The 24353-nt window shown below is 42.1% G+C and overlaps 1 protein-coding gene across 7 annotated transcripts in view; it reads left to right on the top strand.

Moving 5' to 3' along the window:
• The window catches only part of SUPT3H (SPT3 homolog, SAGA and STAGA complex), a 274262-nt gene that overhangs the window by 224463 nt on the left and 25446 nt on the right, over positions 1-24353 (top strand). The window lies entirely within an intron of this gene.

Raw genomic sequence — 24353 nt, 5'->3', positions numbered from 1 at the left:
CATCATTAATCAAAAATAATCCACGATCAAGATATCTGAAACCTTGATATGAACAGCTATTAATTTCTGAAATGATTCAACTGGTGAATAATGCACATTTGCAGTGGTATTTGTGGCCTTGAGATGCATTCTACTCAGAAAGATCGCATCCGGTGCTCCGAAGGGAGAAGGAAAGCGGTCAGCTACAGCAGTGCTAATTGGATGGGAAAGTGTTCCCCGAACGGATCCTTTGTCCCTTCTGGTTTATGCTAGTTCTGAAATGAAGTGTTTTTGATGTTTGGCTAAAGAGAAACTGAGATTATAAATGTAAACTGTGATACTGCACAGACCTGCAGAAGACAGTGGCCATTATTCAGCGGTGTAAGCGTTTGTAAATGGAGTGTGTTGAATGAACAGAGGGTATAACCAACTTTTGTTTAGGTGTTTACTTTTTTGGGGAAAGTACTCCTTCAGGCCCCAAGTAATTTCAGCTTGAAATGACTTGCTAGTCTAAACCCTCTCTTGTTAAAAATTTCAGCCCCATAAAATTGCACAAGTATCATGAAACAATGAATACTTACCAAGCTATGTTTATGATGCTGCTTTTGGCATTCCCAGCCTGAAGAGCATGTAATGCCAGGGAATGCTCTGTGCTGGAGACCTGTGTGATTTGCCCTTCAAACAGCCCTGCTTCTACTCCTATAGCCTCCTAATTCAAAGCCAGGCTGGATGTGGCTCTGGACAGCCTGGTCTGGTGGTTGGCGACCCTGCACGTAGCAGGGGGTTGAAATGAGATGATCACTGTGGTCCTTTGCAACCCAGGCCATTCTGTGATTCTATGATGAAGTATCAGTATGATATTTGTAGAGATAAGTGAATTAAACAGAGCTGAAAATTTGGGAAAACACATCACTTTTAGGTGCCCCAAACTTCAGAAAAAAGTCAGCTTCACTGTTGGGAGTTACTCTTCTTGACTGAAAGGAATTCCTTTCTGCCTACTACCAACCAGAACAGTAGTCAAAAAGGATTTGGAATACAATCTTTGGTAATTGTTTCAGTGTACCCAATGTGGATATGTTACATCAAAGTTTTTCTAAAGCACTTGAGTGATACACATTTTTGAATACAGTTTCTGAAAGAAATTAGGTGCACTGGAATCATATCAAATCAAACATCTCTGATATCTAGGATACTGTAAATAATGTGCTTCCCCCACTGATAATCAAAATCAATTGATACTGATTTTGAAGAAGTCAGAATTTCATTCTTCATCAGCTTTCTAAAACGAAATGTGTGTATTGATGTCAAAAAGCATTTGAAAACTTTTCCTTCTGTTATGTGTTTGTTTTCTGATATATAAGAAGTCATCTTGACACATTTTTCATTTCTTCTCATTTGGAAAGCAAAAAAAAAACAAACCCCAAACCCAACATTTTATTTCATTAAGCAATTAGATTCTTGTGAAGTGTTTGTCTGTTCTTCAAGCAATTGTCTGCAGTTATTTGTTGTTCTGTAGTGTTGACCCCGTGTGTTTGAAAATTCTGAGTTATGATTCTATAAAGCAGCAGGAAGTCCAATCTCAGTGTGGAAATCTTGCCCCCTTCCCTCCCAGCCCCCACCCCAAGGTTCCTCCTCTCAGATTTATGAAAGAAAACATTTCTTTCTGTAAAAGGGTTTTGTATGCCAGCATCTGGAAGTGTTTATTTCGGTGGCGTGTAATCTATCTGTGGATTTAGTTAGCACCAGACCCCCTTTTGTGTACTCCTGACTTAAAATTTTTATAAATGATCTTGTTGAATTTGTGCCAGTGTGCACATGGTTTGGCTGATTGCTGCATATATCCTTTACCTGCCAGTCACCTTTGATTTATATCCCTTCCCCTCTGCTTCTGCCTTCCAAAAATGGTGCCACTGGACTGTCCTCTAAATCATCGGACTGGATAAATTACTCCAAGATGAGATGGTACGTTTTGGGCTGACTCCGAGACAGGAGGCATTCTTATAATCCACCCTCACCCACTCTGTGTAGGGCCATTCAAAAAGGAGAATGGCTGGGGGAAATCGGGCTCCCTTTTCCCCTCCATCCCGAGCACTATTTCTTCCAGTGCCATTAAAAAATGCAGGACTGGGCGTTTGATTTATAGAGCTCTTTGTGCCGACTGAAGACATGCGAACAATCCGAGAACCTTTCCACATGCTCTCCTGAATTGAACTTCTTCGTGATATGAGTTTAGTCCCAAGAACACCATTTTCTCCCAGAAAGATTAAAACGTAAAAGAATATCATTTCTGAGGATATTCTGAAGCATTTCACTTGGAAAGGGTTACTCAATATACTTGACAGGTCTGTCCGTGATAGAAATCCCTACTGGTTTCCTCAAGCTAAACAGCTAATGCTCCTTCAGAATAACAACAGTTCTGTAAGCTTTACTTAATGACATTACTAATTTGGAGAGTTTTATGAAGTTTCCTGGAGAAAAGCAGGTGGCTTGGCAGTAATTTAAAAGGTTCACAATTTGTGGTAGCGGTTTCAGGGGGTTTCATGTTTCTAAAGAGGGAGAGCAAACTGCAGATTGCTTAAGAGCGTCTGACACAATGATGTATAATTTTGGACTAAGTTTCCAGAAGTTCATTGGTCATTAAATGCGCTGCTTGACTTTATATTCCAGTTTCCCAGCTGTCTCTACTGGGGGTAATCTTAACGCTCAAGCATAATTTATTAATGAAGGCATAAGCTGATGAAACAGTAACTTGTCCAGATGATTTTATTAAACAGAAACATCGATTCTTAGATAAGAGAAAAATGTCACTTAAACAGTTTCGAAAAGAGCCAGCTCCTTTTCTGCACAGCACTGGGAAAGCATTTACAAACGGTCTGGATAGCATTTGATATCCTGTGGGGACGTTTAAAATTCTTGGGTCGTACATCCATCAGTGTCTCAGTACACAGCACAGTGCATGAATTGTTGGGAGCGGGGTGCAAGGCCTTCGGGTGGTACAGATGAGGGTCGGAGGAGGCAGGAGGCAACGGCATGGAACCACTGTGCTGTTCCCATCATCCCACCACGATGCTGCTGTCCCGGCCTGGGATGTTGTTAGCACAGCAGATAGCAGCTCATGGTGTGAGTGAGTGATCATAAAAAATAGTCAGAGTTGACAAAATGTTTATTAGCTCTGCTAGGGAGAAGACAATAAGTAAGCTTTCAGTTCACTTCATCTCTCTTACAATGCAAAGCAACCCCTAATTTGATAAGCCTTATATAATTATCTTAGCTGTTTATCCAGGCTGACAGGCTGAGAGAGCTAGGCTTGTTCAGCCTGGAGAAAAGATGGCTGTGGGGTGACCTCATTGCAGCCTTCCAGGACCTAAAGGGAGCCTATAAACAGGAGGAGAGTCAGCTCTTTGAAAGGGTAGATGACAGCAGGACAAGGGGAAATGGTTTGAAATTGAAGGAGGGAAGATTGAGATTGGATGTCAGGGGGAAGTTCTTTCCTATGAGAGCGGTGAGGTGCTGAACAGCTGCCCAGAGAGGCTGTGGATGCCCCATCCATCCCTGGAGGTGTTCAAGGCCAGGCTGGATGGGGCCCTGGGCAGCCTGGGCTGGTATGAAAGGTGGAGGTTGGTGGCCCTGCCTGTGGGGGCGGGGTTGGAGCTTCACGATCCTTGAGGTCCCTTCCAACCCAGGGCATTCTGTGATTCTGTGATTCTATGATCCAGATTTATAGCTGTAAGGAGGCTTTTTGCATGCAGTTGTACTGATGTGATGGGGTCCTGGGGTCAGAATATGCTATTTTTTATAATGAAGTATATATTCTTTTCTACCTCTTCAGAGGTATAAGAGTACAAATGAGAATCAGACTTCTGGCCCGTGGCAATCTGAAATATAGTACAGCTACACAGGTATGTGCTAGAAGGGAAAGGTGAGCAAGTGTCATTCTACAGCAGATATTAAGAGAAAAGAAAAAGTAACTGAACAAACTGTTCTGAGGCATTACTGAAAGAGGAGATAAATAGACACACAGATCTTAATCAATGCACATTAATTTTGGTAATGGTAGTGACGTATTCATGCAGTACATAGGTTCTGGTACAAATGTTAATGAGCAGCTGTTTGATAATTAAAAATCATAGAATGATAGAATAGTCTGGGTTGAAAAGGACCACAGTGCTCACCCAGATCCAACCCCCTGCTATGTGCAGGGTCGCCAACCACCATACCAGGCTGCTCAGAGCCACATCCAGCCTGGCCTTGAATGCCTCCAGGGATGGGGCATCCACAGCCTCCTTGGGCAACCTGTTCAGTGCGTCACCACCATCTGGATGAAAAACTTCCTCCTCATATCCATCCTAAACCTTCCCTGTCTCAGTTTAAAACCATTCCCCCTTGTCCTATCACTATCCAAAAATCTTTAGATTCTTTTTTAAAAAAAAAAAACTTGTCAATACATGGAATAGTTGCTGGGCTCCCTGCAGTTCCATATTTGTATGGGTCTGTTCGATTTTGTGCAATATTCTGCACTGACACCATCATACACTGCAAAAGAAGATGGTGCAGTTGTGTTCTGCACAATTCTTTCTATTTCCCCTGGACAGTAACGTGCATGTTTTTCTTCCTGAGTGATTTAGAAATGCTTTATGAGCTAAAATTACTTACAGTTGTCAGTTCACCTACAACAGGGACTGAAGCAGCTCAATGTGAAATGCAGCAGCTGTGGAAAAGTCTGCAGCAGTGCTGCGCAGCTTTGTAGGACAGGATGTGAACTGTCTAGATGAAACATTATGAGAACTCGAGGATCATGTAATACAACTGTTTGAGTTGGGATTATTGCATGGATTAATGTATGGTTTAGGAAAGTGACGCGGAACTTTTAATTTCTTGTGAACAGGATCTCCATTTTCGATGCTGTTTTTATCTCTGACATTAGACAGACCTGTGCTGCTGCCATGAGCTTGGAGAGAAGCTCTGACCCCGCTCAGCTGCAGCATCTCTGGTCACTCCCATTGCAATGAGGGACAATCTGTGGGATGAAGCGGTAATTCTGGACATAAAAAAGAATTATAAAAGATAGTCTGTGAGTATGAGGACAAGGTGGAAATATTTCTTTGCAATTCTCATTACCTGCTGTTTTTATCTCTAGTTGCCCAGTCTCTCCTTTATAAAGTCATAGAATCATAGGATGGCTTATGTTGGAAGGGATCCCAAGGATCATGAGCTCCAACCCCCTCACCACAGGCAGGGCCACCAACCTCCACATTTCATACCAGCCCAGGCTGCCCAGGGCCCCAACCAACTCGAAGGCCAACTTCCCCTGGCCTTGAACACCTCCAGGGATGGGGCATCTGTCATTGTATAAACCTCCATTCAGCAAATAAGTCATCTGCATAATTTTCAAACGATGATAAAAAGCATGAGAAAAAGACGGAGGAGAAAGCAAGTGGGAGGAAAGAATTCTCAGAGGTGCAAAGAGAGAGGCAAAGAAATAGATATGCGTGGTTTATGCATGCAGTTACACATAGATCTTCAAGGATTGAGGGAGAATACAGTGTTGGATCAATAGTGCATTGCCACAGAACTCAAGAAAAGCCTTAAAGTTAAGGGGAACTCTTGAAAGGAATAGAAGAATCTGGAAAAAGAATGAAAGGAATGTGTGGATCTAGAAATAGAATAAAGCTAACCAGGCAGCTGTCAGGTTTTTAGTGCTGTATAGTACTGCACTTATGAATGTGATTAATGCCCTGTTTAAGATGAACCCCCAGCCACTGCCTTTCAAATCCATCCCTTTAATCTTCTGGGCCACAGGGACAACATTTTGTAGGATGGTTCTCTTGCTTCTAAACTAACAGCTCCTTAATCCTACTTATATCACCCGCAATAATTCAGACCCTTCTCATTAAGTTCTTCAGCTATGTAATGTTACAAATGCCACCCTTTTTTCCATGTCACTTTCTTTTATAGGAGAGAGAACATAGGGTGGGATTTTTTTTTTGTTGGTGTTTTACTTCTCAATGTGTCTGTTTTTGTATTAGTTAATATGCACATGGGTAAAAATTGTTCTTTCATAAAGTTTAGAATCACAGAATCATAGAATAGCTTAGATTGGAAAAGACCGTAAAGATCACCAACTCCAACCCCAACCCAACCATCCTACCCTAACTCTAACAGCCCTCTGCTCAATCATGGCACCACATCCAAACAGTTCTTAAACACATCCAGGGATGGTGACTCAACCACCTCCCTGGGCAGCCCATTCCAGTGCTTAACAACTCTTTCTGTAAAGATGTCTTTCCTGATATCCAACCTAAAGTTACCTTGACGCAACTTGAGGCAATTTCCCCTTGTCCTGTCACCTGAAGTTTAGGAGCTATTCAAAGCCCCAAGAGCATCCCTCAGCCAGGATTCCTTCAGACTGATTGCTGGGTGACTGCTGAACCCAGAGTGGTTAAAAAGCTGTGCTCTGAAATCCATAGCCCAGGGCTCTGGTAAGAACATCATGCTTTTAATCTTGCATCATTTAAATGCCAATATTGCTAGTAGTGGCTGAATCAGTCAGAGCATAGACTTTTAAATGTGGCATGGTGCAGGCACAAGGGAAAGGATCCCACAATAAATGTTTGCAAAGAGTTATGCTGCCAGTACAAGAAGTAGGTAGGGGAGAGGCTGGCACCCAGCCTGGAGGTGATCTGATGTACAAACACAACATTTCAGGCTGGCACAGACTTTAAACGGGGTGATGTGCTGACAGGATTGCCACTTTTGATGGTAAAGAATTGAGACAGCAGAAGAAAATAAAGCTCTCTGGAGATCTACATGTGCTAGTTTTACTGCAGAAAGTGATAAAACTGCTGGAAGCAAGTTGTCTCCATGCAGAATTGTTGCAATACAAACAACCTGGAAGTGAGACATATTAATTTCACCGGCTTAATTTTGTTGGTGGTGAAGGGTTTGGATTTGTTTTTTCACTGCCAGGACAAATTGTTGCCCTTTGCCATCAAAAAGCCTGTAGTTCTAATTAGTGTTTAGATACAAGACGTAAATCACCATCAAAAGGTATAGCGTACATTTAAAGTGCAGATGAGGTGCGTCTGAGGAGAAGCATAACGTTTATTTTGCATCTGTTAACAACGAAGTTTTAACAGCCTCACCATTGTGCCTGGAATTTAAAAAGAATAAAAAGTGGAAAGATACATGCTTGCTGCCACTTCAAGCAGCTTGGGATTTAATCGTTTTGTAGAAGAGGTCCATCTTTATCCATAATTTCCTAACTTAACAGTTAGGTGATAAAAAGAGATAGCTAGGTACAAAAGAGGAAGACTGGATGGCTCAAGAAATTGATGCAAAGCAGTTAATCTCAGCTCTTCAGAACATGTTGAAAGCAATTCACATAATAAAGAACTACTGATTTTGATGCACATTTTTATAAGCAGTTGGCAACCCTGCCTGCAGCAGGGCTTTGGAACTTGATGGTCCTTGAGGTACCTTCCAACCCAAGCCATTCTGTGATTCAAGTTACCAAAAGTAGCTGGTAGTTCTGATTTCTGTGTTCGTTTTCCAGCTTACATACTAGAAGCAAATTGTCATTTAACTTTAAAAAGGGGTCAAAATAATTACTGATGTTTTTCAATGTAAGAACATCAGTTAAGATACAGAACTGTATCAGCCTGTACAGGCTGGATGTGGCTCTGGGCAGCCTGGTCTGGTGGTTGGTGACCTTGCACATAGCAGGGGAGGTTGAAACTAGATCATCATTGTGGTCCTTTTCAACCCAGGCCATTCTATCATTCTGTCATTCTATGATTCTATGTTTGTTACAAATGATACAGATACACGAATAGAGAAGACAAATGCCAAGTTTTGATAAGATTAGAAAGGAGAAACAAGGGGAGATGGTGTTGCTTGACTTGTGAAAAAAAAAAAAAAGGATATAAATTTCATAAATTATCCAATTATTAGTGTAAGATTTTTTCTATGAGAGTCATAGAAGAGTTTTAAGAATTACTGATGGTGGGTGATGAAGTCCCTCTGCTCTTTGCTTGTTCCTATGAAAGGATGAGGCAGAAGATGTGCTGTGTTGCACTCAGTATGTGCACGTCAAAGACTCCTAATTATTTCTATAACTTCCTCATGCAGAAGATTAGAAACTGGACAAAGAGTGAGAAAGGCTGTTGTGTGTCATTGAGTTATAGTCTGGAAAGTAAAAGGTGAGGTATGGCTGTAATCATAGAATCAGAGAATGGCCTGGGTTGAAAAGGACCACAATGCTCATTGAGTTCCAACCCCCTGCTATGTGCAGGGTCACCAACCAGCAGACCAGGCTGCCCAGAGCCACATCCAACCTGGCCTTGAATGCCTCCAGGGATGAGGCATCCATAACCTCCTTGGGCAACCTGTTCCAGGGCATCACCACTCTCTGGGTGAAAATATTCCTCCTCATATCCAACCTGAACCTCCCCTGTCTCAGTTTAAAACCATTCCTCCTTTTCCTATCGCTATCCACCCTTGTAAACAGCCGATCCCCCTCCTGTTTATACGCTCCCTTCAAGTACTGGAAGGCCACAATGAGGTCTCCCCACAGCATTCTCTTCTCCAAGCTAAACAAGCCCAATTCCCTAAACGTTTCCTCATAGGAGAGGTGCTCCAGCCCTCTGACCATCTTAGTGACCCTCCTCTGGACCCGCTCCCATTGCCCCATGTCCTTCCTGTACTGAAGGCCCCAGGCCTGGACACTTATGTGAGCATAAAGACATAGCATGTGGCACTGGAGATGGCATCCATGTTATATGCCTAGTTAGTGGTCATGGTGGTCATAAGATCCTTAATGAACAGAGATGAGGAATTTGGCAATGGCAGATGATGAGTAACTCCAGCTTATCCACATTCAGCCTGGCAGCTTTGCGTTAGGGATCTCAGAGGGCCACAAAAAGGTAACTAGAGCTGAGTTAATCAGCCAAGAATCTTTATCGGTTGTATTATGGGGTAAGAAACACTTTCTGCCATGTCTGAGAGCAAAGGTTACAATGTGCAGTATTATTTGCTTCCCGTAATTTATTACACACTTCCCAGTTCATCAAAGCACAATTTCCTTTAGGTTGCTGAAGCAACCCGTTGTATTTCTAATTTTTCATGGGGAAAAAATAATACCCAAGTTCATAAGCTTTACTTTTAAGAAACTGGAATTCAACATTTCTAATAATTTCTTTTTCAAAAAAAAAAAAAAAAAAAGACTTTGAACTGATACTTTTTCAGTAATTTAAACTGATTTAGTATTCAGTTGCCCATCGTCAAGAGGAACCTTTTGGCTTTAGTGCTTTTTGCCATATACTTCAACAACAGAACAAGAGGTTGGGCAGCTCTGACTTCACCGTCACAACTGAGACTCTGACACTGTAGTATCAAGTCTCAAAACTTTTCCTAGAAGGACAAACCCAGGACATCCAAGATTGAACGTCCTTACCTGTGTTGTTCTTTAAGGCCATGCAAGGAAGTTTTCCACATAGGAATGCCACAAAGTATTTTCAAGACATGTCAGTAGAATTTAACATCATACCCTCTGTTCCGTGCTATGAAGAGATGATTCTGTTAGTGTCAAGTGCAGCTCATCATTGCAAGTAGTTTTACCGAAGCAGACACATAGAATGATACTGTGTCTTAGTTCTCTTTGGGCACCTTGTTGGAGTGCAGAAGAGATCTGGAGTCAAGTGCAGTGTAACGTATGGCACTACGGCTTTGCTGCATGGCACAGTGCAGACATAGGTGGAATGGCTGGAGCTCTGCATTAGTAGAATGTATTGCATCTTTGGAACATTGCAAACTCTTAAGCTTTCCAGTTCTCCAGGTATTGTTTATTTTGGGTCTAGTTTCCTTGTCAAGTATTTTTAAGAAAAAGTTAATTGGAGACTGTGAAGTAATGAAGAGGACAAGTTAGTGACGGAGATTTACTGAGTTACCGTTTGATAAATGAAGTGCAAACAAGCTATTTTCATTCCAGAAAAGCCAGATGTTCAGTATTTCATCTGCGAATTAAGAAAATGGGCTACGTTTGCAGACTCTGGGGCTGTATCTTGCAAAGAAGGGATTTTGAAAGAGTATCCTGGAGTCTTGAGAAATCCATGGAATGTGATGGAGCCAGTGCAGTGCTGAAGCTGGAAGGCTGGATGCAGTCATTGCACAGGCAGGAATAGAAAAGGAAAGGGTTTTTCTTCTGTGTAAGGATGTCTAAAACACTGCTCAATTTCGTGTTTCAATAAAAACCTTGATAAATTGGATAGGGCTCAAAGGTCCAGGAGAAACTGGGAGAGACGAAAGCCTCCCGATGTAGAGATGCACATGGTGCTTAATCTCTTATCGAGCTGAGTAAAGTGTTGTGTAATCGGTCTTTAAGGGCACAGTAAAGAAGAAAAATCTCAACTTTCAGGGTTTTTCCGTCTTAACATTCGAATTGAAACAATAGTCAGTGTGGGTTTCCTTCTGGCTAGACACAAACACCTGTATTTGAGCACATTAACTGGATTTCCTATTGAGAGAAATAAGTGCTTTGGGACTGTAATTTATCTTGTCCTAGGGCAGATGTGTGAGTGGGGTCAAATGAACCATGCTGCAGAAGTGCCTTTGTCTGTACCTTGACAGAATGGTGTGTAGGTAGGTTCGGTGAGAGGAATCTTTCTCCTAGTATCCAACTTGACATTTAAGCTAGACAAATTCCAGCGAGAAATAAAGGCATAGGTTTTTAACAATGTAATTAAGTGCTGAAATAATTCAACCGATGCTTGTGACAGGTTGTCCATGACTGGAAATTTTAAAATCAAGATGAGATGTTTCTGTAAAAGCTGTGCTCTGGTTTGACCACAGTGATGGAATTTGGAGAACCGGTTCGAGGAATTTTGCAGGGGCTGTTATGCAACAGTTATGTTGGGTGGTGCTGCCTGGCCCTAAGAGCTGGGAATCATGCCGCGTGTGAAGCTGAACTCTCCAGTGCTCCCCAAGCACTGTAGAAATGCAAATCCACTTCTTGTCCAGGTCAGTAGCTCACCCAGCTGGAATTCTTAATGTTTGGGTGCATAGTTTCTGAGGACAACATTTGAAAATACGTAGTAACTTCCACTTCTATGTACAGCAGTTCTGCTTCAGAGTTGCTATTGTCAGCACCTTTTCATTAGTTTTGTGTTATGCGACATAGTCTGATCTTTTTCTAAAATACATTCCAACTATGTCACATCTTTTGTGAAGAAGCTGTTTCTTACATACTTGCCGGAATCAATTTCAGAAATAACATTTTTAATAGCTATTAGAACAGGTAGATAAATTTGATTTTTCCAAACCCACCCTTTGGGCCATTGTACTGTATATACAGTATCTCTCTATACACTCTCATAAATAGAAGATAGAATCATAGAATGCCCTGGGTTGGAAGGGACCTCAAGGGTCATGAAGCTCCAACCCCCCACCACAGGCAGGGCCACCAACCTCCACATTTCATACCAGCCCAGGCTGCCCAGGGCCCCATCCAACCTGGCCTTGAACACCTCCAGGGATGGATGGGGCATCCACAGCCTCTCTGGGCGGCTGTTCAGCACCTCACCACTCTCATAGTAAAGAATACTCATATTACTTCTGTATTCTGAATAAAATGGGCTAAATCCACCACCTTAATTAGAGTAGTGGAAATAACAAGTTATTTCCATTCTTTGAGTGTCTTTGGCAAATTTCCATTGTGTCAACATAATTAAGATATATTAATATTAATCTGGTAAGTGCTGCAACTTTACATAGTGGAAAAATAAAATAAAAAAGACCATGAGAACATTTTTCAATATCAGTTTCGATTTTAATACTTTATATTGTTGTGAAATGTTATAAAAATGTGTTATTATTTTATTACCCCATTAAGAAAACAACACAGCAACAGATGCTTGTTACCCTGATTTTCTCAGTCTGTTTATGAGGATGTTTTATCAAAATGGGTCTTTTAAAAGTTATAAAGATGTAATACCCTCCTAAATTAGGCCATAAATGCCTAATGTGGAAAACTAATACATTTTATTATTTTTCAAGTATGGGTTTATGTATATTAAAATATGCAGCTGTTAGGAAGTCTGGAGTGTGTATAACAGAAACATATTGCATTACAAGATGTTAGTGTCTCTCTCTGAGTATGTACATTCTTTATGCATATACCCACACAAGTTTTTGGCTTGTGGAAGAGACTGCATTAACATTGTGGTTCAGTATTATTTTCTAATATCATGGATTATTTTTTATGTATGCACATAAATGTGGGATATACAAACCATGTACAAGTATTTTTACTCTGTATTTCCCCAAATCTTTCCTGCAGCCACATACACAAATTGAGTAGATAGATGTGAAATGTGCATGTAAATGATGTTAACTAACAACATCAGCATTTATACAGTATGTTTCTGAAAAAAAAATGGTAGGTGCTCCTTTACTGGGAGATTATCACCTGGTTTAAAGCTCATTCTGTCTTCCATGCCAGGCAGCAAGAATGTAATTTGTGGCAGGCGAGGGATTGTTGCAGGTAGCACAGTGACCCTGGCTGCTGGAAGAGATCGTAGAATTGGAAGGATTTTCAAATTTCTCCATAATTTGAAGTGAATAGTCCAGAAGTCAAAGGTGAAGTTCCTGAACTTCGTACTTCATGTGTCCCCTGATAGAAGCCTTCAGTGGTCACAAGAACAATGTGTTTGAAGGATACACCAAATTTTGTGGTAATGACAGGAGTGCACACATCTACAAAACTACTGTCATTGAAATACCTTTTTATTTCCAGCAGTTCCCCATCTCTCTTTTACTGAGGAGCCCAGAACTGGACGCAGTACTCCAGTTGTGGCCTACCCAGGGCAGAACAGAGGGAGATGATCACCTGCTCACCCTGCTGGCCACACTCTGTGCAATGCATCCCAGGATCCCAGTGGTCTTCTTGGCCACAGAGCACCCTGCTGGCTCACAGCCAACCTGTTGGCCACCAGGGCACCCAGGTTTTTCTCTGCAGAGCTCCTTCTTCAGCAGCTCAGCTCCTAACCTGTACTGATGCATGTGGTTATTCCTCCCCAGGTGTAGGACCCTGCACTTGCTCTTGTTGAACCTCATCAAGTTCCTCTCTGCCCAACTCTCTGCCTGCCCAGGTCTCTCTGCATGGCAGCACAGCTTCTTTAGTCTATCAGCCACTCCTCTCAGCTTTGCATTATCAGTAAACTTTCCAAAGGTGGACTCTATCCCTTCATCCAGATCATTGATTAAGGTGTTGAAGGAGGTTGGACCCAGCACCAACCCCTGGGAAACTTCACTAGTTATGACCTCCAACCAGATGGTGCTGCTGATCGCAGCCTTCTGAGCTCTGCCACTCAGCCAGTTCTCAGTGCACCTCACTGTCTGTTCATCAGTCCTGCACTTTCTGTTTCCTAACAAGGATGTTGTGAGAGTGTCAAATGTTGTGTCAAGGCACACAACATCCACTGCTCCCCCTGCAACTACCTAGGCATTCATGACATCATAGAAGGCTGCCAGGTTGGTCAAGCACCATTTTCCATTAGTGAATCCATGCTGACTACTCCTGATCACCTTCTTTTCTTCCACTTGCTAGGAGATGACATTCAGAATAAGCTGTTCCATCCCCTTCCAAGGGACAGAGGTGAGACTGGCTGCCTGTAGTTTCCCAACTCCTCCTTCTTGCCCCTTCTGAAGACTGCAGTGATATTGGCTTTTCTCCAACCTTCAGGCACCTCTCCCACTCTCCATGACCTTTCATACATGATAGAGGGTAGTTTGGAAATGACTTCTGCCAGATCTCTTGGCACTCATGGAGACAACCCATCAAGCCCCATGGATCTGTGTTTATTAAGTTTAATTAGATGCTCTCTGACCAGGTCCTTCTCAACCAGGTTCCTTTCTCCAGACTCTTTCTTGTTGTCCTTCACCTCCTTTGTCAGATTTAATTCCAGGTGGGTCTTTAGACTTCATTGTTGCATCCCTACATGACCTGACAACCTTCCTCTATTCCTCTCAAGTTGCCAGACCCTTTATCGACATTCTGTAAACTTTCTTCTTCCATTTGAGTTTCTGGTAAATTTCCTTCTTCTTTTCTTTAAATATGTATTTTTCTGGAGAATTGAAAGGCTTGATACCTTTTCTTACTGAGCTGGAAGTTCTGATGCTGTGGTGTGCTGTGACTTACTTGGTTGGACCAGAGACGCCTAGATGGTGTGGTGCAATATTGTACTCAGGGTGGCTTATATTAGACTTTTGACCTATCTTGGGCTCCACTGTTGCATATCCTATGGGATCATTCCACAGGAAAGCAGCTGAAAAAGGAGTTTTGCAGAAAAGGCCCTGGGGTCTTAGTGGGCGTCAAGTTGGCCACGTGCTGGCAAAATGATTTGAGGGCAAAGAAGGCAACAAACAGGACCTGAGGAAATGGCCACAAGTTGTAGCAGAAGAGATTTAAATTACACATAAGGAAAACCTTTTTCTCCCAGAGAGTGATCAGGCACTGGAATGGCCACCCAAGGAGGTGGTGGAGTTGCCATCCCTAGCAGTGTTCAAGAGGCATCTGGATGAGGAGCTACGAGATATGCTTTAGTGGCTTGTGGTAGCAATGGTGATGGGAGGACAGTTGGACTAGATGTTCTTGTAGGTCCTTTCCAACCTTGTGATTCTATGATTCTATGATTCTAAGGCCAATGGTATCCCAAGATGCACTGGGCAAAGCTTTACCACGGAGGTGAGGAAAGTGATCCTCCTCTTCTACTCAGCCCTGGTGAGGCCTATCTGGAGTGCTGCATCTAGTTCTGGGCTCCACCATACAAGAGAGACAGGGAATTACTGGATCAAGAACAATGAATGGCCTCAAAGATGTCAACTTAAACACAAAAATAACTTTTTCAGTCTGAGGGCGGTTGAGCACTGGCACAGGTTGCCCAATGCAATTGAGCAGTCTCCATCTGTGGAGATATTGTAAACCCAGCTGGACACAAACCTGAGCAACATGCTCAAGGTGACTATGCTGTGAGCAGAGGGTTGGAGCAGATAGTCTTCAGAGACCTTCCAGCCTCAGTGATTCTGTGAAGTGCATTACTGTTAGGATCGTGGTTAGAAATTGCATATTTTTAAGTTTTCTGCCTTCTCATCATTCTCTGCATTCACTCAATGTCTACGTCACCCTACAGACATGTATCCAAAGAGTGTGGAAGCTCAATTATTTGAACTCTGGCTTAGGCCTGGGTTCAGAAGGCCTTATAGATGCACCCATTATAGTTAAAATTGAGCTGTAACACATTTGCCTCTCTTCTAACCATGTTAAGAACTGCACACAAAGCCTGCAGGCCGTATAGTTTCAATTAACCTAATTGATCACAGTGGCTGTGCTGCCAACCACCAAAGTGTTGATAGGACTTAACTGGAAGCTCAGCTATTCTGTCATCATCTGGTCTCAAAATGTAGTTAAGATGAGCCTCCTCTTTCAGAACTTTTATGAAACCTTAAATTCAAGCCAATATGCGAAAGGCTCAATTTGTTGTCATTCTCTGCTTCTCAAGTTTTGCCACTAAGTGGCTCACTGAGATATCCTGGACCTAATTTACATTAACTAGTTTCTATCAAGACAGCATAGAATATAATATAATGTCACTATCAGAGATTCATGGCCAACAAAAGAGTTTAGTCCTTTGCCCAGAGTTTGTGCTTCTGAAAAGATCAGAGGTGAGCATTTACAACACTGAGAACTTGAAACTTGTTTTTCTGAGTGAGTTCCACAAGAGGCTGTTGTCCCAGTGGCTGGGTATGTCAGTTGCTTCATTGCAACCCGATAACGTATCTCACGGCCTGCTCCTTGTTGAGGCGTATTTCTTATTTTAGCACCGAGTTAAAATGTTCATAACAAAGTAAGGCAGGGCTTGGTAAACAGTTATTTTATAGCTTCAAGGTTATTTTTGAGATATCTTTTATGGATGAAATATTTCAGAACGGATTTGGTTATCTGCTTGTCATTTCCTTCTAAAGAAAACTAAAAGGCAATAACACTTGTTTGTGAAGTTTCTAGGCCTGAGCTAGAATGTGAGCTAAATGTGTCTGTTTGCCTTCCCCAGAACATGGAGCAGAATAGTTAGACCTCAAGATTATATCAATCTGAAATTCACCTTTTTTGGCGAACAGCCCTATTAATTGTAGTTCTCTAAATACCAGTAATACCAATCCTAGAGCCGTCAGAAGGCAATTACTCAGAATAGCACTGTCTGAACTCTCAGGTGTGCTGCTCATCCTCAGAGGGCAGATTTCTCCTCCAGAACCACATCCTAAAACTGGACCAGGCTGCAGGGCCACCCACACGCTGCTCGCAGCAGAGACCCAGATGGCTGCAGCTGTACCACTTGGCTCGTGTCATAGGAGGGTACTGCTGATGCTCATTTAAACATTAAATCTGTTTGAAAAAACAGCAATATTTGGAGGTAACAAAGCCTTGTAGGATGTGCCCACACAACACAGGATGCAATTTGCTGCTTCAACTACTGTGTGGTGGTCTCAGAAAGCTGCAACAGTTCTCTGCATTGCCATTATACCATCAGCCTTTGGAGGTGTCATGTTCTTGTCATCCAGACTCTGAAAGAAAGGGGTGTACTTTTCTGAACTGTTTCCTTTCCTGTCCATGTATATACATTCGGAACAGCTACACGTTGTGAACTGAGTGTCTCCTGTTTGCAACCAGAGACCTGTGCACCCCTGTTCCTAGGGGAGAACTTTTGGCTCTACACTGTCAGAGCCTGGAGGGGTGGCTTGCAGGACACATTCTTTTCAGAATAGTTGTTACACAGTTTTGCTGTAAGAATTTTTAATTAACAGTCTGATTTGCATGACAACTGCGTTGATAATTAAAAACCAGTTCTTGAAAATGTTCCTGATGAACCACTTTTTGTTTTCAGAAAGTTCAAGTGGCTTGCATGAATTAAATTACGTATCTTGTGATCACATCATCGTTACATGTTCAAATAAATTCTGCCATTTTATATGGTTAAAATGAAGCTCTGATTTTCCAAACAACAGGCTTGAAATTCATCCTAGGAAATGCAGATTTGTGGAATGCACATGTAGAAATGCATCTCCTTGTAACAGCGCATTACTGACTGCAAACAGAGAGGGGGCTGAATAGCTCAGACTGAATCATAGAATCATAGAATTGTAGAATGGCCTGGGTTGAAAAGGACCACAATGATCATCGAGTTTCAACCCCGTGCTATGTGCAGCCCAGGCTGCCCAGAGCCACATCCAGCCTGGCCTTGAATGCCTGCAGGGATGGGGCATCCACAGCCTCCTTGGGCAACCTGTTCAGTGCGTCACCACCCTCTGGGGGAAAAACTGCCTCCCAAAAGAGAAGCATGTCTGTCGTCTAGAATGACAAAAGCTAATAGAGATGAACACATTCTCAATAATCAGAAAAGACTGTGATATCTTACTGTTAATTTAGGTAGAATGTGTGATGAACTAAACAGCACTGTAGTGAATCACAGTAGAATCGTTGGAGTGCAAACTGAATATTGTTTGATTAAGGCCAGTATATGAAGAATTCCTGCTATTTTATATTCAGAATACTGTTTTCAGGTTATTGTTGCTTATCACAGTACTCATTAGTCACCATAGAAGTGTTTTTTGGTATCCTTATACTTCCAGGTTTCCTTACCAGTTCTATAGTCACATGTTATTATTCATGTAAAGATAGTTTTTTTTCCATTCTCAGTGAACAACAAATGCAAAAGCCGATTTTAAAAAGGAGGGTAAAAGAAGAGCTGGAACTTACTGTACCAAAAATATTCTTAAATTTACTAAAAGAAGTAAAAGAAATACTAAGATTTTTTTTTCTTTCTCAATTACAGCTATGAGAGATCTCACTTATAACCATACTTAGTAAAACTATTTTAAGGTAAAAGTTGGTCATTCTGTTTTTGTTCTTTTTTATCTCATGTTAATAGTAGGTATTTGAAAACTCTACATAAATGGAATATTTTAGAGATAATTTTCAAACTTTTTAGTTGCAAAAAGCACTGTGTGGTGTTATTCCATCCCGTCCTCATGTGTCAAGAGCTCCATAGAAAACGAAAAAGAATGCATTTTAGATGTATGCTTAATAGCATTCAGATTCAGTGTAATGAACACAGACATTTATTTGCAAAGCAAAAACCCAAATCTCATCTAGCACTTGATCTAGCAGCTGGCAACCCTGCCTGTGGCAGTGGGTTGGAACTTGATGATCCCTGAGGTCCCTTCCAGCCCAAGCCAATCTATGATTCTATGATTCCATGATTTATAATGCAATGAAATACATATAAATACAGAAAAAGATAGCACTCAGAAGTTTCAAGTAACTGGTGGATTTGGAGATTCATGATACTGTTGGAGATTTCTATCATTTTTCATCATGTTTGTTAGCATCTTGCCCAAAGGCTCTTCATGGGAATTTGAAACTTCCTTGAGCTAATACACATGCTGTATGAATGTGAGCCTCATTTAAATGTATGAGGTGTATTAAAATATGTAAGTTTTAGTTGGATCTGTCAAGAACCATGACAGAGAAGTAGAATTAGAAATGGTAAAAGAGTGATCAAGAGAGACGTGTCTGTGCTGTTGGTACACATCACTGCCTCAAGCTGGTGCAAAAATTACCTAAAGAAAATAGAGAAGGAAAGTGGATGAAGGCTGAGTTACTGCTTACCTTGGAGAAAAGTAGTGGAGAAGTAGGAAGTAGGTCTCCTAAGTGGAGATCCTAAAGGGGTGAAGAGTGGAAGGTGAGGAGAGGATAAAGCTGTGACTGCTATAGGAAGCCATGGTTTTAAGGATACATGACTGACCAAGTAAAAAGTATCTAAATAAACCACAACAAATAAGCTTTGCCTCCACCCATGAGTTTTGGTAATAAAGCCACCCTTATGTGTCTTGGTGAAGGTTGTAGAGGTGGCAGCTGTTCCAGTGAAATTTCTGATAGAATGGATCATTTAGGTTTTGTTGCTAATGGGCTCTGCTGATGTGAACAAAGCTCACTAAATATACAGACATAACTGTTCTTATTTATATGCATAATATAAATTTCACATTGTATAATAGCTGTAAGACAATCCAGAGCATTTCCGGGGGATTATTGCACATCTCGGGCAGTTGAAGTCATCCAGCCTTTTGGCTTCATGCCTTAAAGCACTACCAGAGACATGCTATAATCGTCCAGAAATGCACTGCCTGTTGCAAATTACGGCTTAAGCCAAAATGTTCAGTCCATTACACATATACCCAAAGTACACAATTTAACCAGGTAGTGTGATGTACATGCTTTAAAGAAATTCTAAGTATGGAAGTGTTCAATATGTTTTTCCACGAGCTGGTGAGAATTTTCCTACCCATCCAGAAGAGCTCCAGAAAGTCCTTCCAAGTTTGCAGTTTGTCATTTTCTTTTCTGTTTAATCTCATTTTCATAATCTTTGACTTTTCTCTCTTCCCCCCTCCCCCCCCTTTTTTTTTTTTTTTTTTTTTTTTTTTTGGCTCTGTATTTTGTGATTCTGACATATCTGAATGGGTTATTTGGGCTCTTTGTGGGATACCTGAAGAATCCCGTATGCTTTCAGGTATTCAGACATGGGATAGAATTATAGCAATTGGGTGTGTTGGATGTCACAAGTAGTATTCAAGACTGAACAGAGAAAACTGAAGGAAGACCATCACTAAAATTCTAGCGCAGTCACTACTTTATTTCTCTAAATTACGCTCCACAGGCAAAGGTTTTCCCATAGTGGATCTATACTTGATCTAAATATTCATATAAATGTCAGTTTTAAACACAGTGATAGGATTAAGTGTCACCATTTCCTTGTCTTGTTTTGCATGGGATATCCCTGTAGGGTCTCCTGTTTACCTTCTTTCTGCACTTTTCTGCTGTTCACTTGCTCTGTAACCTGCTGTCCTGCACTGTGCTCTCTCACCCCAATGAGCAGACATCTCAGCCTGATGCTCTCGTTGATCCTCTTGTTATCAGCCCTAGGATTGTTTGCTGAACAAAGCAAGGGGTTTCCAACAAGAAGGGGTTAAGATGAGGGCAGCCACACACACCTTGTGTTGTTTCTTTTTTCCATCCTACTTGTTTTTGTCAGATAGAACGACAAGAAGAAAGCAAATTACAGTGTTTTCAGATATTAACTGTAATATTATGTCTTCTTCCTTGTGGGCAGTTCAGCTCCAGATGGCAGGCTGCCCATCGTAATGCACAAGGACACTGCTTTTCTGGGAGGCTGTGTCAGATAAAGCAGTTGGGTTTTCTGAAAGTGGAGGGTTTTTTTTCTCCTCCTCGAGTGGAACGAGACCTTATCAGCACGTAAACACAGCCTGAATGGCAACAGAGATACCTGTTTTGCCTCATGTTCTGCTTCTTCAACAAAGCATATTTCTCATGTGAATATTAAAATAATAGCTTTCAGGTTAGAAAGTATGCTTGTTTGTGCTGCCGTTATTAAAGTCTCAATTAGGACACTTTGCTCGCTATCTGGGCTGAGGTTTCCAGAGGAGCCTGGGCAGCTGCCTGCATGCAGCTCTGTCTGTAGCAGCAGATTGACTGTCTGTGCTCTGTGATGCTGAGACTAATGTGCACTGAATGGTCCGTGTCTGTATTAACCCCTTTTCTGTCTCTCAACTTCCTCCTTCAAGTGGCTGTGGCCTCTGTGTACCTCTGAGCTTCTGTCCCTGCTGTGGGGAGCAGTGTTTGGCCTGGGCAATTCAGGTGTGAAGTGAATTTCCAGGGTCCGGGTACATTCCCTGACACTCTTTTAACTTGACTTCAAGTCTTAGTGTCTTAGGCTGCTCTGACTACTGACATCTTACACCTTGGCCTTCAGAACAGTCAAATGCTCATATGTGCTGTCTGACCTGGAAAAATAGGTCTCTTCACAGCCCGTGGCTTGGACAGGTGCACTCTTTGCTGGGTAAAGAACTGGCTGGAGGGCTGGGCCCAGAGTGTGGTGATGAATGGAGTTAAATCCATCTGGAGGCTGGTCATAAGTGGTGTTCCCCAGGGGTTGGTACTGCGTCCTGTCCTGTTTTCACCAACTTTATTGGTGACCTGAATGAGGGGATTAAGTACACCATCAGTAAATTTGCAGGTGATACCATGTTGGCAGGAAGCGTCAACCTGCCTGGGAGTAGATAGGTCCTAACAGAGGAATCTGGACAGGATGGATCACCTGGCTGAGGCCAATGGGATGACATTCAACATGACCAAGTGCTGGGTCCTGCAGTTTGGTTACAACAACCCCAGGCAACACTACAGACTTGAGGCAGAGTGCCTGGAAAGATGCATGGCAGAAAAGGGGGGTGGAGGCATTGGTCACTCGACTGAACATGAGCCTGCAGTGTGTCCAAGTGGCACTTGGATTAATAAAGTGCAGAAGATACAGTCATCTTCAAAAACTGCACGGCTTTGTCATGTTAGATCCCCTTCAGCAGAATTCAGTATCTGATACATTGTTTCATAGGATGATCATTAATAATATTATTAAAAATGGAAATGCATCTAGTATTAAGTGTGGAGGTTGGTTGCCCTGCCTGTGGTGGGGAGGGGTTGGAGATTCGTGATCCTTGAGCTCCCTTCCAACCCAGGCCGTTCTGTGATTCTGTTATTCTGTGATAGTAAGAAATGGTAATAAGGAAAATATTGTAGTCTCTGGTATGCCCCAATGTGCTCTGTATGTTTGCTGTATGTTATCAATATATCTGTATTTTTACTCTGTATTTTTGTTATATGTCATTGATGGCTGGGAGGAGGACGTTTAGGTTGGATATGAGGAGGAAATTTTTCACCCAGAGGGTGGTGACGCACTGAACAGGTTGCCCAAGGAGGCTGTGGATGCCCCATCCCTGCAGGCATTCAAGGCCAGGCTGGATGTGGCTCTGGGCAGCCTGGTCTGCTGGTTGGTGACCCTGCACATAGCAGGGGGTTGGAACTGGATGAGCATTGTGGTCCTTTTCAACCCAGGCCATTCTATGATTCTGTGATTCTATGATAGTCAGAAGTCTGTTCTAGAGCTTCTGTTGGGTTTGGACTGGGGCACTGGACATCTATTGCATATACCTGTAAGGTTTTTGCACAGTCCTTCTGTGTTCTGTGTCTCTATAATGAAGTCACAGTGCTTGGCGTGTGACATCAAAGGCTGTTGCTGGGAGAATGAGTATAATTTAGCAAACAATGACTGCATTGTATGTGTAAGCAGGGAAAGAGAAGGCAAGTTATAAAACAGAACCTTTTTTATTTAAACAGCAATGTTTTAATAACCAGCACATTTTTCGAAAAGGGCTGGAAAAATAGTTAAAAGATAAATGTACTTATGTTTCAATGTTGTGATTTTTTGACAAGTACAAAAGTTCATTTCTGCATATTAAAATAAAAAAAATGCCCTTGGATTTCAGGCGGGATCCTGAGAGAGCTATTGCCATGCCCAACCAATGCTTATGGTGCGATAGCTGTACTACAAAGGGCTCCTGTGTATGTTGGGAGTCAGGATATAGCACTCTTCTGACAGAAAATGCCCTGTAATGAAGGTGAAGCTTAGACATTATTTATTCCAAATACAGGATCTTTCCATCTGCAAGTTTATAGAGGCTGAGAAATTGTTGAATTTGGAGATTTGCAAATACAAATTACAAGCTTGACTCTGAAAATATTCCCTCCTGGAAAACAAGTCCCATTCCCTCCTGCGAGCATTATCCTTGTGCACATTCGATTGGTACAGCAGGCATTTCTAACGCGGATGGCTTTGCTCATAAAGACCCAGCACCACCCTCTTCTGGAACGAAGCAACTAAAACATTTCAGTCCTATCTTTGGGTTCATCTAGAAAACAGACTGTCACTTGTGTTGCATTATGGGGAGTATATTTGTGTCTCTTACCAGGTCCACTTCTTAGGCAGCAGCAGGTTAAAGTTAGAGCTGTGCATACTTTGAGAAGCCCAAATCCAAATTAAGCTTGGCACACCTCCAGAAATGGCTGGAGCTGGCAAATTTAAATCATTTTCAAGTTGGAGTTGTTTTTTCTGGGCTTTATGTCATCACTTATGAGTTAAAACTGAGGAAAAACCTGGTTGGAACCAATTTAACCTCTTTTTGCCTCCTGCCTTGGTCTAAAGTCTTTCTCCCATATGTGTGACTTGTTTGCTGAGAACTAACCACCGATGGGATTATGCAGTGTGTCGAGTCTACAGAACTGCCTATCTTCGTAAAGCATGGGATTTTGAAGCTTTTATTTTGAACATTAGTAGGGCATCAATTGCTGAATTATCTTTAAAAAAAAAAAAGATTCTATAGCATTTTTAAGTAAATAAATGATTTTTCTGCATCATGTTTTCAAGCAATTTGGGTGTTAAATGATAAATTTAAAGTTGACCTGCATTACCAATACGTTAGGAAGTGCTATGCTTCTGGATTAGTGTCCATAGTAAGTAACAATTTTCCTCCCTCTTATTTTTTGTGGATAACTCCTGTGCAGGGGGAATGATTCACAGAATCACAGAGTGGCCTGGGTTGGAAGGGACCTCAAGGATCACGAATCTCCAACCCCCCTGCCAGGCAGGGCCACCAACCTCCCCATTAATTAGACCAGGCTGCTCAGGGACCCATCCAACCGGGCCTTGAACACCTCCAGGGATGGGGCATCCACAGCCTCTCTGGGCAGCTGTTCCAGCACCTCACCACTCTCCTTGTAAAGAACTTCCCCCTAACATCCAACCTAAATCTTCCCTCTTTCAACTTAAAACCGTTCCCCCTTGTCCTGCTATTATCTACCCTTTCAAAGAGTTTACTCCCTTCCTGTTTATAGTCTCCCTTCAGGTACTGAAAGGCTGCAATGAGGTCACCCCACGGCCTTCTCTTCTCCAGGCTGAACAAGCCCAGCTTCCTCAGCCTGTCTTCGTAGGAGAGGTGCTCCAGCTCCCTGATCATCTTCGTGGCCCTCCTCTGGACCCTCTCCAACAGCTCCCTGTCTTTCTCATATATAATGAGTTCACACTCTTAAGCCTCAAATCAAAAAATAGCTAATGGATACCCAACTTTACATATGAGGACGCCTATCGTGAAGTGACCTGAGAGGCTGTGGAGAAAGGGGGCTGTGATTGCATAATGGGCATCTGAGGAAACAAGTTTATTGCAGTAAAAAGTAGGTGCCTGGTTAGAACCTGACCTTTGCAAGAACTGTCCAAACATTTACTCTCTCACACAACACCCTCATGAAGAAGAGAATAAATATTATCTCAGTGTTATGGAACAAGAAGGGGAGCACTAAGAGGGTCTGGATTAAAAGTCAGGAATCTGTGGCATGCAGTTCCTTGCTTAATCCATTAGGCCAC

The sequence above is a fragment of the Gallus gallus genome, chromosome 3 (assembly GCF_016699485.2).
Source record: "Gallus gallus isolate bGalGal1 chromosome 3, bGalGal1.mat.broiler.GRCg7b, whole genome shotgun sequence".
NCBI lineage: Eukaryota > Metazoa > Chordata > Aves > Galliformes > Phasianidae > Gallus > Gallus gallus.
Note: the sequence above shows the minus strand (reverse complement) of the source record. Positions and strands in the feature narration are given on the sequence as shown.